Source organism: Ovis canadensis, chromosome 9 (assembly GCF_042477335.2).
Source record: "Ovis canadensis isolate MfBH-ARS-UI-01 breed Bighorn chromosome 9, ARS-UI_OviCan_v2, whole genome shotgun sequence".
Lineage (NCBI taxonomy): Eukaryota > Metazoa > Chordata > Mammalia > Artiodactyla > Bovidae > Ovis > Ovis canadensis.
Genome location: NC_091253.1, coordinates 47410954 through 47424975, shown reverse-complemented (window position 1 = coordinate 47424975; position 14022 = coordinate 47410954). Strand labels below are relative to the sequence as shown.

Genomic DNA, 14022 nt, shown 5'->3' with positions numbered 1-14022 from the left:
CAGTAGTCATGTATGGATGTGAGAGTTGGAACATCAAGAAGGCTTAGCACCAAAGAACTGAGGCTTTCAAACTGTGGTGCCGGAGAAGACTCTTAAGAGTCCTGTGGACAGCAAGGAAGTCAAACCAGTTACCTAAAGGAAATCAACCCTGAATATTCTTTGGAAGGACTGACGCTTGAAGCTGAACCTCCAATACTTTGGTCACTTGGTGCAAAGAGCTGACCCACTGGAAAAGACCTTGATGCTGGGAAAGACTGAGGGCAAGAGGAGAAGGGGACGACAGAGAATGAGATGGTTGGATGGCACCACTGACTCAACGGACATGAGTTTGAGCAAGCACTGGAGATAGTGAAGGACAGGGAGGCCTGGCATGCTGCAATCCATGGGGTCACAGAGAGTAGGACATGCCTTAGAAACTAAACAACAAAAAAAAAATAAAAATAAATAAATAAATAAACCAGGTAAAATATGAATAAAGGATGGACAATTTTGTTCATCAAAAAAAAAAAAGAAACTAAACAACAGCAACAACATGGTTGCTCCTACACACACACAAAATGAATTATTATAATCCATGGATATATAATTAAATATTATTAAAATCTGATATATACTAATTATTATAATCTAATACTTAGAAGTGAAGGAAATGGCAACCCACTCCAGTATCCTTGCCTGGAGAATCCCATAGACAGAGGAGCCTGGCGGGCTACAGTCCATGGGGTCACAAAAGAGTCAGACATGACTTAGTGACCACATAACAACAAACAATAATTAGATATAATAATAATTCCTAGACATTGTTATCTGATAAAAGCTATGAATTAGCTGGCAGAAGTTGACCTGAGCTTAAAAGCTTCCCTTCCATTCTCAGATCATACCAAGTTTCCTGAACTCCACCAGGCATTTTTAGGATTTGAATGTGTTTTCCTCATTGTTAATCTCCATCCTCCCAAAAGGACCCAGGATTAGACTCCCTCTACTGACCATGGCATAATTCTTATAAAACCTTCAATTACAATAAGTGGATTAATGTCCTAAATTTCAGCTCTGTCTCTTGAAGTGGAATGCCTACACATTTCAGTCAAAAGCAGTTTTCTACAGTTGTAAACAGTTATATAAAGTATCAGTACCAGTTCGGGAATGCAATTCTATGTATATTGTCCAAAATCAAGACATATAATCTTGCATCAGTAAGGCATGTTACTATTTTAAGCAAGAGCTTCATGGAAGAACTTCAAGTATGCATGGCATGAACGTTCATAATTATATTTTAACATGACTAACTTTGAAAGATTAGACTTTTATCCAAACAAGTGTGTAACTACAGAACATAATTTGGTATGAAATTCATCTGAGGTCTTTATGAAACTTTTAAAGCCAGTAGAGACCAAAGAATGAATTTGAATAAACTCTGGGAGATAATGAAGGACAGGAAGCCTGGTGTGCTGCAGTGCATGGAGTTGCAAAGAGTTAGATATGACTGAGCGACTGAATAGCAATAAGACAGAGGTCAAAGAGCAGCTGTCTTGAAAAGGGCCACAGCAGAACCTCAGAGGTTACATCCTGAAGGATACTCCTTGGGAGAATGACATTGCTAGAATAATACCATCGTATGCTTCTCACCTTTTGTCTCATTATTTTTTATCCCAGTCTAGCCATCTTCCAGGCTTCCCAGGTGGCTCAGTGCCAAAGAACCTATCTGCCAACATAGGAGACGTGGCTTCAATCCGTGGGTTGGGAAGATTCCCTGGAGAAGGCAATGGCAACTCACTCCAGTATTCTTACCTGGAAAACCCCACGGACAGAGGAGCCTGGAGGGCTACAGTACATGAGGTGAAGAGAGTAGGACACAACTTATTGACTAAACAACAGCCACCTTCCAGCTGGCAACCTTAGATAAGTTACTTAAGGCCCTCAGGCTTGAATTTTCTCATCTGTACCATAAGTATGATGATGCTGTGTAATAAAATGAGTTAATATACACAGAAAGCATGTAGAGAGTGCTCAGCATATTACAAACATTATTTAAGTTCTCTCCACTTGGCTGATGGCAAAATTAAAACATCCAGGCCAAATGGTATTAATGTAATTAGAAAAGCTGACCCTCTTAAGAAAAAGGACTAGATAATAAAAATAAATAATAATATACCCTGAGTACAACACAGATGGGAAACCCTATACTGTTAAGAGTTTATTAATAACATCTAGAAATTATGAACCTTATATAGGCATGACTTTTTTTTCTGGGATAATCTGAAAAAACTTCTTGAAAATTTTACAAATGTGTATACATTTACCCCTGGCCACTCACTTTGAGAAACTCATCCTAAGGAAATAGTTGGGATCAAGTGCTAAATTACAAACCATTCAGGATATGTGCAAATAAAATGCAAGTAAGGAATTTATCACAGTATCCTTTATTATAGAGCAAAAAGAAAAGATCATTCAACAAGAGCCATTACATAAATGATGGTGTATAAATAAAATGAATGGAATAGAATGCGGCTATTTCAAAGTTATACTTTAGAGGAATATTTATTAAGTGGAAATATAGCTGAATATTAAGTGAGAGTTGAATCGATATATATTATCCTACTTCTGTTAAAATTATTTCTGTGTATATATGCACAATTTTCTGTGACTACATATGGAGAAAAAGTCTAGGGGCAAATGTGAGAGTGAGAGTAGTTTTTATCTTTGCATGGTCAACTTGCCTGAACTTTAAAATGCTTCCACTGTGCTCTTAATCAGAGAAGGCAATGGCACCCCACTCCAGTACTCTTTCCTGGAAAATCCCATGGATGGAGGAGCCTGGTGGGCTGCAGTCCATGAGGTCGCTAAGAGTCGAACACGACTGAGCAACTTCACTTTCACTTTTCACTTTCATGTGCTGGAGAAGGAAATGGCAACCCACTCCAGTGTTCTTGCCTGGAGAATCCCAGGGACAGAGGAGCCTGGTAGGAGGCCATCTATGGGGTCACACAGAGTCAGACATGACTGAAGCGACTTAGCAGCAGCAGCAGTAGCAGTGCTCTTACTAATGTTGAACATAAACTTATTCTTGCAATTTTATTAAATATCACTTTATTATTATTATTTTGGCTGCACCACGCAGCATGTGGGATCTTAGTTCCCTGACCAGGGATCGAACCCAGGCCCCCTGAAGTGGAAGCACAGAGTCTCAACCACAGGACCACCAGGGAAGTCTTTGAACATAAATTTTCAATTAAAACTTGATATTTTCCCCACTCCTATGGAAGAAAAATAACAAATGACAGGAAACAAGTTTTTAAGGAGTGGCTCCTCTAACATCTCAGGCTCCCAGGTGCCTGCTGCCTCCCCAGGGTCAGTGTCTCTGTTCTCCCGGCAGTTTACAGGATACAGCTCAGCTTTGCTAACCAGCTAGCAAGTAGCAATTTCCGCGACCAGGATTCTGATGTGCTAATTGTTCTGAGCCAGAAGTCAAACCAACAGAGTGGGAACCAAAGGTTCAGCCTGGACTGTCAATCTGTTGATGCTTATTAAGCATTAGAGCCTCAGCTGACGCTGGAGTAAGGACTCACTGCTCACTACGACTCAGATAGTTCTTTCCTAAGTCATCTGGATAATTCTCTCCTTTTACCTAAAGGCACCCTTACGCATTTAAAAGACATCTCCAGGTTCAAATGCCTGGAAAGAAGCCATGAAGGTTCAGTGATGGAGAAAAAAGAAAAGAATTTCTTTGGATATAAAGGCAGAAACATTAGCATTACTGAAGATTGATTGGAACTCTGGCAGTTTGGGAAGAATGCTTTGCTACTCCTCCAGTGAGAATTAAGTTTAAAATAAGGTAGAGCAAAGCAGGGGCCTCCCAGATAGCTCAAAAGGTCAAGAATCTGCCTGCAATGCAGAAGACCTGGGTCCGATCCCTGGGTTGGGAAGATCCCCTGGAGAAGGGCGTGGCAACCCACTCTAGTATTCTTGTCTGGAGAATTCCAGGGACAGAGGAGCCTGGCAGGCTCCGGTCCTTGGGGTCACAGAGTCGGACATGACTGAGTGACTACTACTTTCACTTTGGAAGCAAAGCAGTCACCTTTCAGTATGTGCCTGAACTGACTCTATTTTCACCCTCACAGTTTAAAAAGTCTTGCAAATCACAGCTCAGTATCATTAACAGACAATGGTTCCAAGGTTTTGTTAGAGAGATATTTCCATTTATATGCGTAGATTTTAAAGGTAATTTTGTTATATCTGGGGACCAATTTTTAAAGTTCTACAATAGAAATTAAAGTGCAAATGGGATTTACTTAACAGAAATTTGCCTTGAAGCAAACTGAGCTCTGTTCTACCTATACTGTTAAGTGTGTAATCACCTGTAATGTCAAAAGTCAAGACTTTTTTTTTTCCTTACTGAAAATAATCATCCCCCAGTTTCTTTTTGACTGTGAAGTTCTTCATAAATGGTGACTGGTTTTCTGAATCTAGATTCCCTAGATTCCTCTTATTTCTATTTTCATACATAGGGATCCTTTTCTAAATTTCCTTTTACAGCAAAGAATCAATTTTTCATTATGTAATTGTGTTCAAGGCAGGGATAATAATTAGGGAAGCTTTTCCATTTAACAAGTGTTATTCTCCTGGAAAGGCTTCCCCAGTGGCTCAGTGGTAAAGAATCCACCTGCAATGCAGGAGACTCGGGTTCAATCCCTGGGTCGGGAAGATCCCCTGGAGGAGGAAATGGCAACTCACTTCAGTATTCTTGCCTGGAGAATCCTATGGATAGAGGAGACTGGTGGGCTACGGTCCATGGGGTCTCGAAGAGTTGGACATGACTGAAGCAACTGAGCACGCGTGCATTTCCCTGGAAAGTTTACCACTCAGTAATTTGAGCAGAAAAAAATACTATGTTCTTCAAGAATGAGGAAGAACTTATTTGAAGAGAAAGAATCCTTTGAAAATATGACCATCTGAATAGTTTCTAAGTAAAATCGAAAATCTATGTCACTTATTTAAGGTTCTTGCTTGGGTTAACAGTGTATACTTTATGGACGCAATAAAGGAAAATGTTGTCCCTCCAAACAGAACTGAAGAGTCTGTAAATTTCTGGTGATGCTTGAAAGTCATTTCTTTAGATGTGGGTTCTGTCTATGTAGGGCACCTTTCGCAAGCCCAGTATCAGTGTATCGGGTAGAACAAGCACCTGGAAAAGATAAGCTTCACTGCATAGTACCTTTATCATATGTATGTTATTAGCTTTGAAACTGGAAGTGATTGGAAGGACATTAATTCCCCTTAAAGGAAACTTTCTTGAGCTTCTCTTTCACTTTATTTTCAAAGTCAGATTACAAGCTAATTTAAATTTCAAGTATTCTGATTACATTCCTCTTGAATGACTGCTCCTGATCTTTGCCAAGTCAGTGTTCCCATTCAGGGCGAAGCTATTTTAATTCTACTGCAGGCAGGTCTCCTAATGAAGAGGAGAGTTTAAATTCCTCTTATGTGGAAGCGCACATGATGAATGTTTTTTAACACAAAGTCTGAGTCAAGCCTACACAATTGGCTTTCTTGTACTAAATTATAGAGAAGGCTTTTAAATGAATATTGCAGAAATGTTCTGCCATAGGAATAAATGGCATAAAGTTCCTGACAGATTAGTGTGAAAGCACTATAGGAGTCTACAGGGCAGTGATAGGAACTGCCCACCTGATATCATGATGGTATTTTGCACCTATATAGATTAAAGAAGCTTTGGAAGTTTTAATCATCTTCCTCCAAAGGGGCAAGCATAATCTTCAAATTTGCTTTCACTGTTAAGAACAAGAATAATTTGAATATGTGATGCAAGTTTGTAATCTGGCTTTAAGAAGATGGTACCTGGTGTTCCCTTATCCTGAGAGTGAGGGATGGAGGGGAAGTGGGTGGTTCTTAGTTCATTTTATTTTGTCTACATTGGGCACAGCTCATCCACGTGAAAGAGCGGATCCTGGCTTGTCTGGCTGAGATACACAGGAAACCTTATAGGCCTTGCTCTTCCATCAGTGGGATGGATGGTCCAACTGATGAGAATCAGTACTTGAGCCTATGAAGACGCTCTGGTTGAGAGCCAGGGTCCCACAGAGATGAAGAAAAGACGTTCTGCTCCAAACCCTGCCCTGGGACAGGCCAGGTGAGGAAGGAGAGAGAAGGAACATCTTTTTGATGTGTTATTACAACTTTTCTTAAAATGTCCTCATTTTCAGCAATGGAACATATACAGAATTTTTTCTATTATTTTCTTTTTGAAAAATAACTTAATTTCTGTCTTCCCCAAAGATGCTGATGCTGTGTGCCTTTTGGGAGGATCAAACAAACAAACAAAACAAGCCTCTGTGGGGAACCAAGAGAAAGCAATCCTAAAGCACTGCTATTTTAAACAACAGTGAGGCTCAGTCGTGTGAAATTAATTGGAATTTCAGTCAATCTACCGTTCCTCCTGATTTACTAGTTTGGGGGCTGCTCTGCAGTCTGTGCTCACTCATGCCTTCATACGTGTTTCTTTTCAGCATGACTCTATGACCTAAATTGCAGTGAAATGGAATGTATGACACCAAATTTCTCATGTCTGAACAAACTGAAGTCATCCAACTGCAAAACACAGTCCACCTGCAAAATTCCTGTCAGTCATCCATCAGTTTTATTCTGCATTTGGTGGAAATGTATGCCACAGTGAGGAACCCACAGCGTGGTTGCCCTGAATTCCAACCGATAAGAAAGGATTTCCCACCCAGAAAAGGATGGGAAGCTACTAAAGACGCTGAAATTCCAACACTGTAATTTAATGAGAACGAACAAGTTAGATCAACAAGGCAGAGGGAGAGAGAGCTCAGAAACAGACCCACAAAATTACAACTGACTTTTCACAAAGGAACCCAGACTATTCAATGAAGGATGTAAAGCCCTTTCAACAAATGATGATGGGACAGCCAGATACCCATAAATATTGACCTAAGATAGCTCAGAGACCTAAAAGTTAAAAACTAAAACTATAATCCCTCTAGAAAAGGACATAAGGGAAGATTTTTGCAACTTTGGGGTAGGCAAAAATTTCCTAGAGTCACAAAAAAACACTGACTGTAAAAAAAAAAAACAAAACGTATCAAATGGTCTTTGAAAAGTTTTTTCAACTTCTGCTCATCTCATCAAGACACTGTGAAGAAAATGAAAAGGCAAAATGAGAGAAAATATATCCTTTACATAAATGTAAAAGAACTTTTAGCCAGAAAAAAATGAAAGAACAACTAATCAATAACAAAGGACAATCAAAATGCTTAAAAAAGGTGAACACTTGAACAAACACTTTGCCACGAAGATGCACAAAAGACCTGGGAGTATATGTAAAGATGGTCAAAGACATCCGTCATGAGGGACATACAAATTAAATCCATAACAATACACTATTCCATAGTCACTTAACTTACTAAAAATAAAAAGACAATAGCAAATGTTGACAAGAATATGGAACAAACAGACTGTCACACACTGCTAACAAGAAAGTCTGAATTAACCAAACATTGATCCCGATTATCCAGCAATTCCACTCAGGGGTATTATCCAAGGTAGAAGAAAATGAATATCCATAAAAAGACTTATTCAGCAATGTTCACGCAACTTTACTCAAAATGTCTAACTGGAAACAACCCAAATGCTCAGTAACAGAAGAACAGATAAACAAATTGCAGTACATAATGAAATAAATATTACTCAGCTACTGGTACAAAAAGGATGAACTTCAAAGACATGATGAATCTTGAAGACATGCTATGGGATGAGAGGAACCAGTATGAAGGGTATTCACTGGATGATTCCATCTATGTCACGTAAGACTAATTTAACTGGAATTCCAGTTGAAATATTTCAAATCCTAAAAGATGATTCTGTTAAAGTGCTGCAATCAATATGCCAGCAAATTTGGAAAACTCAGTAGTAGCCACAGGACTGGAAAAGGTCAATTTTCATTCCAATCCCAAAGAAAGGCAATGCCAAAGAATGCTCAAACTACCACACAATTGCACTCATCTCACACGCTAGCAAAGTAATCCTTAACATTTTTTCTCCAAGCCAGGCTTCAACAGTATGTGAACCGTGAACTTTCAGATGTTCTAGCTGGATTTAGAAAAGGCAGAAGAACCAGAGATCAAATTGCCAACATTCGTTGGATCATCGAAAAAGCAAGAGAGTTCCAGAAAAACATCTATTTCTGCTTTATTGACTATGCCAAAGCCTTTGACTGTGTGGATCACAACAAACTGGAAAATTCTTCAAGAGATGGGAATACCAGACCACCTGACCTGCCTCCTAAGAAATCTGTATGCAGTTCAAGAAGCAACAGTTAGTACTGGACATGGAACAACAGATGGGTTCCAAATCAAGAAAGGAGTACCTCAAGGCTGTATACTGTCACCCTACTTATTTAACTTCTATGCAGAGTACATCATGAGAAATGCTGAGCTGGAAGAAGCACAAGCTGGAATCAAGATTGCCAGGAGAAATATCAATAACCTCAGATATGCAGATGACCCCACCCTTAGGGCAGAAAGTAAAGAAAAACTAAAGAGCCTCTTGATGAAAGTGAAAGAGAAGAGTGAAAAGTTGGCTTAAAACTCAACATTCAGAAAACTAAGATCATGGCATCCAGTCCCATCACTTCATGGCAAATAGATGGGGAAACAGTGTTAATGTTTTTGGGTTCCAAAATCACTGCAGATGGTGACTGCAGCCATGAAATTAAAAGATGCTTACTCCTTGGAAGGAAAGCTATGACCAATCTAGACAGCATATTAAAAAGAGACATTACTTGGCCAACAAAGGTCCATCTAGTCAAAGCTATGGTTTTTACAGGAGTCATGTATGGCTGTGAGAGTTGGACTATAAAGAAAGGTGAGTGCTGAAGAATTGATGCTTTTGAACTGTGGTGTTGGAGAAGACTCTTCAGAGTCCCTAGGACTACAACAAGATCCAACCAGTCAATCCTTAAGGAAATCAGTCCTGAATATGCATTGGAAGGACTGATGCTGAAGCTGAAACTCCAATAATTTAGCGACCTGATGTGAAGAACTGACTCATTTGAAAAGACCCTGATAGTGGTAAAGATTAAAGGCTAGAGAAGGGGACTACAGAGGATGAGATGGTTGGGTGGCATTACCGACTTGATGGACATGAGTTTGAGCCAGCTCTGGGAGTTGGTGATGGACAGGGAGGCCTGGCATGTTGCCTTCCATTGGGTCGCAAAGAGTTGGACACGACTGAGGGCCTGAACTGAACTGAAGACTAATTTATGGTGACAGAATAGAATATTTTTCCCAGAGTGGAAAAGGGAGATCTGATTAGAATTTACCTCCAAAACCTGCATATTGTATTAAAAATATAGTCTTGTTACCAAGTTTTGAAAAAGGTTTATTATTGACTTGACATCCTAATTAAATTATATTTCAAATTCTTCTGAACCTTTCAATATCTCATTTATGTGTATTAATAGTGTGCTGTGTATACACAGAAAAATAATAATGACTCTATTCTTCATGATTTTAAATGACAGTTAAAGTTTACTCATTTAATATTGTGCCTGTTTGTGTGTATACTCAGTCATGTTTGACTCTTTGCAACCCCATGGACTATAGCCCACCTGGCTCCTCTTCCATGGAATTCTCTAGTAAGAATACTGGAGAGGGTTGCCAATTCCTTTCCCAGGGGATCTTCCTGACCCAGGGATTGAACACACGTCTCCTGCGTCTCCCTCACTGCAGACAGATTCTTTACCACTGAGCCACCAGTGAAGCCCCAGGAGGTAGTAAGATGACTTTTACATCCAGTTTCACTCCCCAACTCCTCAGGTCTCACACCCAATACTGAAACCAAACAGAAACATTTTTAAACTGAGCTGAAGTTCCAGAGAGGGAGAGAAAAATATTTTAAGTCAGGCCAAATATTGAACAAAAATTTATAATAAAGCATAAAACTCCCTGAGATACAATAATCGAAAATATTTTCCTGGAGCACCAAGGCCCACTGTTGGAAGGCCTTGTCCTGACTCTCCGAGCTTGCTGTCCTAGGGATCACGTGAAGTCCCATGTGTGCGCCCGGCTCCCACATGTCCATCTCCAGTTCATCTCCTTCCCTGACCTCAGGATTGCCAAGGCATACAGCACCTCAAGGTCTCCATGTATCTCTCCCCTCCTGGCAAGGCCCTCCCTGGCCCCCATCTGCATCAGTTTCTGTTGCCTTGTAACAAGTATCCCACCCACCTACTATTGCACAGTCTCTGTCGAGGCATGGCTTAGCTGGGTCTCCCAAGCCTGCCCTCAAAGTGTGGTCTGGACAGCCTTCCTCTGCAAAGCTCAGGGGCCTCCTTCAAGTTCCCGTGGTTGCTGGCAGAATTCAGTCCCTGGAGGCTGGAGCACTGAGGCTCCAGCTTTCCTACTGGCTGGGAGGGCCATCCTTTTCTCCAAGACACAGCTCATAGCTCCCTTCTCCAAGGCCACGAGGAGAATCTCTGTTGCCAAGACAGAGTCTTACAGGAGATAACCTAGTAGTCACAGCAGTGTTATTCATCCCTCTCACTGTATGCCATTAGCCCCACCCACCCAGCACAGGGGTCATCTCAGAACTCTCCAACCATGCCCTCTAAAATGCTAGCACCCACTCCCACAACACACACATCTGCTCATCTCCCTGCTTTATTTTCCTCCGTAGTACTTTTAACAGTTGAAATAACAAATATTTGATATATTTATCTTCTGTATTTCAGCTTCATCTCACTGAAATGTAAGCCTCACTAGGGCAGAACGTTTGGTCTGTTTTTCTTTACCACTATATCCCCAGTCTGCAGAAGACTACCACCCGGCTCAGAGCAACTTATCAGCAAATATTTATTGAATGAATAAATGATTTACTACCTAGGATTGCCTGAGAAATGTCAGCATCTCAACATCTCCAATTTTACTCCTAAGCACAGATTTCTGTGACCTTTTCCCACTATAGTTAGTTGCCTTACATCAGAACTTTTAGTCACAAAAGATCAAGCTAGACGTTATCTTTTCCACAGTTGCAAAGCTATATAGTGGCATTTTATTTATAGTTTTATCAGCCAACTATGCGGTGAGAATGCCACACTAAATATATGCAAAACCCACCATTTTTAAGCTTGTGTGAAAACAGATATGTTTAATGTCCGGTTCCCAGGCTCAGAGATGACTTCTGTTTGTTTGTTTTTTAATCTTAAAAATAATCTTTGGTCAAACAGTGGAGAAAATAGGAAGTAAAAACCAAGGTCCTTTGAACACTGACTCCAAGAAAACCACAAGTATGTGACTAAGTCAGTGACTGAAACAAGACCGAAGTGTGGTGTTTGGAGGCAGTGAACGTAACCGTGAAATATGCATCTGACCGAAGGCTTTTCCTGATGTCCAGGCTAAAAACCTCTTACATATGGATGTGTGTGTCAAGTCCTTCAGTCATGGCCAACTGTGGGACCCCACGGATTCTAGCCTGCCAGGCTCTCTGTCCATGGGATTCTCTAGGCAAGAGTACTGGAGTGGGTTGTCATTTCCTGCGCCAAGGGATCTTCCCAATCCAGGGATTGAACCTGCATCTCTTATGTCTCCTGCACTGGCACGTAGGTTCTTTACCACTAACACCACTGACAAGCTCTTAAGTAAGTACAGCCTCCACTAAAAGTAACCGAATAGCACTCAGCTGATCACAGGTCAGGCAGGTAGATTGTCTCTTTCATCTTGTTTAACTTTCCCTACTCTTGTTTATTTAACTAGAGCCACTACTACTAATGCAATTCAAGGAATGCAATAAATTTTAAAATCTCCCTTGCCAATGATAAATGAGTGTTCACTCCTGCATCCCTGGCTGGTTTCTCTTCTGCCTTCTCTCCTCTAACCATATATATGGTTTAATCTACCCCAAATAGTGATTCCGGCAAGCCCTCTGGTTATGAACACAGGGTGGCTCCCTACAGCCTCACTGCTCAAGTTCATGGTCTTCCCTAGGACCTCACTTGTTAAGTTTCTCACCTAGGTTAGGATGTAGCCTGGATCAGCCTGGTTTCTATGTTAACTGCAAGACTCTGACCTCTTGATTCCATCTTCTTCTGGCCACCACTGGCCTCAGGATGATTGGCTAAAAGAATACAGATCAAATGAATGAAAATCATAAATATCAAACCCTAAGTCTTACTAACTGTAGAAACATATCTTCACATGGAGGACAGACTTCTCTAACTCTTAGAAACACAGTAAGGTTAAGAAAGAAGAAAGTCCATGAAACAGTCTCCAGTGTCTCAAAGTGAAAGCATCATAAAGGTAAACAAAGTATTACGGGGACTTCCTGGTGGTCCAGTGGTTAAGACTCCAAACTCCCAAAAGCACGGGGTCCAGGTTGGATCCTTGATCAGGGAACTAGATCCCACATGCTGCAACTAAATATTCTGCATGCTAGAACTAAGACCCTGGGAAGCCAAATAAATATTTTTTTAAAAGGAAAGTATATGAAGGTAAATTTGGCATTTCCCAAGCATCTTAACTGAGCTTTCTGTGAAGGCAGAATGCAAACAGTGGCCCCAGAATTCCCAGCACCTTGGGGCACAGCTCTGCCCAATCATAGGACAGTAAACACAATGGACTTCACTCCTGGGATTAGCAATGTTATAAGGCACATTAACCTCAGCAAGGACTTCCCAGGTTGCTCTGTGGGTAAGGAACCCACCAGCCAATGCAGCTGATGCTGGAGACTTGGGTTCAATTCCTGGTTCAGCAAGATCCCCTGAAGAAGGGCATGGCAACGCACTCCAGTATTCTTGCCTGGAGAATCCCATGGACAGAAGTGAGCTACAATCCAAGGGATCACAAAGAGTCGGACATGACTGAAGTGCCTGAGCAGGCATGCACGTACAACCTCGGCAAGGGGGACTGATTGGGTGGACTCTTTACTCTCTTCACCCTTTAAAAGCAGAGAGCTTTCTTTGGCTGGTCACAGAGGAGAAAATTAAGAGACTGTAGAGACTGTAAGCTGAGGGGGCTCTGACATGGATGCTGCTCTGATGCTGTGAGAGGGCCCAGGATAAGGAACTATGAGTGGTTTCAAGGAACTTTTAGGAACGAATGGCAGCCCTCAGCCTCGGTCTTGCCTACAACCTGAATGAGCTTAGAAACTGAGTCCTCCCCAGAGCCTTGATCTAGAACACAGCCAGCCAACATCTGGAGTGCGAGACCCTGAGCAGATTTAGTCTAGCCAGGAAGGACTTGTGATCACTGAACCCTGAGCTGAGAAACAACTTTGGAAATATCCTGCAGCAAAGGAAAACCAATGCTCTTTTTTCTAAGTCCAGCTTCTATCTGTTCATAGAAAATAACATTGTATAAGCACCTCCCAGTACTGAAAACTGTCCTCATGGGCAGAAATGTATAGCCAACAAGTGAACGAGGACGAAAAGCATAAGAGCTCTTCCAGGAAATCACTTATCTTTCCTACAAAACCAAGATATTTGGGACCAAGCAGAATATACAAATCTTTAATGATCGTGCCTACTCTGGGGGCTTCCCTGGTAGCTCAGATGGTAAAGAATCTGCCTGCAATGCAGAAGACCCGGGTTCAAACCCTGGGTGGGAAAGAGCCCCTAGAGAAGGAAATGGCAACCTATTCTAGTATTCTTCCCTGGAGAATCCCATGGACAGAGGAGCCTGGCGGGCTACAGTCCATGGGGTCACAAAGAGTGGAACACAACTGAGTGACTAACATGCATGAGTGGGCGCGCGCGCGCGCGCACACACACACACACACACACACAGGCCTACTCTAAAGATTATCATGTATGAGTAGGACATCTCAGAAATGTCAGAAGAGGAACCAGCCCTTCCATGATACTTTACAAGCATGATCACCAATGGCATAATGAACATTATAATTTATTCAGGTTTCCATGATATATAGGAAAGGTGCTCATATTTTATTCATCAAAAGAATAATTGATTATCTACTTAACACAGTATCCTTTGT

General features: G+C 41.2%; 1 protein-coding gene across 5 annotated transcripts in view; it reads right to left on the bottom strand.

The window, feature by feature from the left end:
• FAM110B (family with sequence similarity 110 member B) overlaps positions 1 to 14022 on the bottom strand; it is a 144464-nt gene that overhangs the window by 79528 nt on the left and 50914 nt on the right. Inside the window, exon 3 of one of the 5 annotated variants that reach the window (XR_011259229.1) lies at positions 12049 to 12147. The exons of the other annotated variants lie outside the window; for them this stretch is intronic. The gene's annotated coding sequence lies outside the window, so the exon portion shown is untranslated. Of the gene's footprint in view, positions 1 to 12048; positions 12148 to 14022 lie in introns of those variants that run through there. 5 annotated transcript variants of the gene reach the window in all.